General features: G+C 44.9%; 1 pseudogene; it reads right to left on the bottom strand.

Annotated features, from left to right (window-relative positions):
* Nucleotides 1-1,434: 1,434 nt before the first annotated feature.
* Nucleotides 1,435-1,538, bottom strand: Gm52165 (annotated as a pseudogene).
* Between the last annotated feature and the right edge of the window lie 707 nt (nucleotides 1,539-2,245).

Raw genomic sequence — 2,245 nt, 5'->3', positions numbered from 1 at the left:
CAGATAATAGGCCGGCCAGTTCAGACACCTGAATCGTAAGAAAGTCTGAGTTAATTACAGCAAGCATTTTCTCCCTTCACACTGAGGCCCACAGCCATCTGACTGTGAAGGAGGCCAAGGTGTGCCTTCCCAGGAGGAACCTCTGAAACCAGCCTCCTCACTTGCAAACACATTAGTCTTAGCAGTTAAAACTCTGAATGCAGAAAGGGCATGTGAGATACCAAAGTGTGATCACTGGGCTGAGCTTGTTTTCCATAGAGCTTTCCAGGCACGTGACATGGGAATGGTTTGGGGGGCACAGTGCCTTTCCAACACAATGATGGGGACTAAGTCCTGCCTGAGGGCACCCAAGCTAAAGAGCATCCCACTTGACAGTGACCCTGCCCCACCAGATGCTTGGTTGAAGGCCATCACAAAAGTTCATGTAGGGGTAGAGCAAAACACAACCAAGAAAATTCCCTCGATGGGCAGTTCTTTTATTATAAATCCTTTAACTCAACTAAATTAAATTTTGTGTGTGTGTCTGTGTTGCATGATTTGAGGTCAGTGAACAACTTTGTGGAGGCAGCTTTCTCCTTTTACCTTATATTAGTTCTGAGATTGCATTTAGCTTGTCAAGTTTATGTAACAGTGTTTTTATTTTCTGAGCCACATGACCAGCCTCTAGAAACCCTTTAGATTAACAGTATAAAGAAAACATGTTGAAGAGTGACTGAAAAAAAGGAAGGAAGGAAGGAAGGAAGGAAGGAAGGAAGGAAGGAAGTCAGTCAGTCAGTCAGTCAGTCATTGGTTTCCCCAGAGCAAACATGTTGAGTTTAAAATTCTTATTAACACATTAGTGTGTAGCCACAGTACTCCCCTTATTTGGAGTTTTGATGGGACTCAGACCTAGAATAGGAGTGTCGTGGAGACCTCAGAGTGATTCCTGAACTGTTGGAATCTCCACAAAGGTGGAGGCTGTTGCCTGGCATGCTCCCTCACTGTCAGGGAAGTGACCGTAGGAAGACTGCTTAAAAATGAAAGGATGGCAGCATATGATGCTTGTTTCCTAAGAAGGAACAGAGCAGATGGGGCACAGGCCATCTTCTCAATTGTTTTATGACTTGGGTTGTTAGCAATGTTTGCTCCTTCTTATAACAGGAACACAGGGCTTCAATAACAGCAGACAGCCATGGGTTGGGGATGGGATGTAAGTGTGTGTGTATCTGTATGTGAAAGAAGGTTTCGAAATTATAAAATTTCACCTTCAACACCATCATTTCTTGTGTATCACGCTCTCTCTCTCTCTCTTCCTCCCTCCTTCCCTCCCTCTCTCTGTCCTTTTTTCCCCAAGTCCTGGAACTTGCCATGTAGACCAGACTAGCCTCAAACAGAAATACCCCATCTCTGACACTTGATTGCTGGAATTAAAGGTGTGGGCCATCACACCCACCTCGTGCTCCTTCCTGTGTGTACCAAAACTCATATTGAACACTGAGTTCTGGGCTGCTAAAGAGGATTTAGTTTTATACCTGCTTTTTGTGCCTTTGTCAAGTGATTGCTTTTGAAAGTAGTGGCAGAGACATTTTAACCCAAATAATAAGGATTAAAGATGGAGGGAGGTTTTACAAAGTCAACATGCACGCTGTTCTCAGGTGGAGGAATGAGTTCTGATTATGGCAAAGTTGGTGGAGAAAGCTCAAAGTCCAAAGGCCTGCTAGGAGTGCAGGCCCCTCCCTTGAAATGTGCTCTTTTACTCTTACTTTAGTGTGCCACATGCTGCAGAGATGACCAAGGGCTTTTGAGGAGTGTTTCTCTGGAAGATGGTATAGACCTCACCATAGCCTTCAGAATTCCCATATCATAGATCTCTGGCCATCTCTCATCTCTAGCACCTCCTTCTCCATCACAGGTAATTATCTGAAATCATAGAAATAGATGTTATAGAACCACCCTTCTGTGTATAAGTAAGTTCTAATCACCCCAGGAACAACCCTCAGCAGTGTCACACAGGACTGGACCAGGAATTATCTGTCTCCTTTCCACCTCCCTTCCATCTTGCTACTGGTGTCTCTAGATCATTCCCAGATAGACCATCTGCTTCTGAACCCTTGCTTCTGGGAAGACAGTCGGGGATGGATGTACCTTGTCAGAGGATCTCTTTGCTCAGTCATGGGCAACCAGCAGGTCCCTATTTCATGGGATGGTAGACGTCAGAGAGAAACTGAAGTCCCAGGATGTGTCTTGAGTTCAAGGATAAGTCCTG

Source organism: Mus musculus, chromosome 14 (genome assembly GCF_000001635.26).
Source record: "Mus musculus strain C57BL/6J chromosome 14, GRCm38.p6 C57BL/6J".
Lineage (NCBI taxonomy): Eukaryota > Metazoa > Chordata > Mammalia > Rodentia > Muridae > Mus > Mus musculus.
This window is presented reverse-complemented; position numbering and strand designations above follow the sequence as displayed.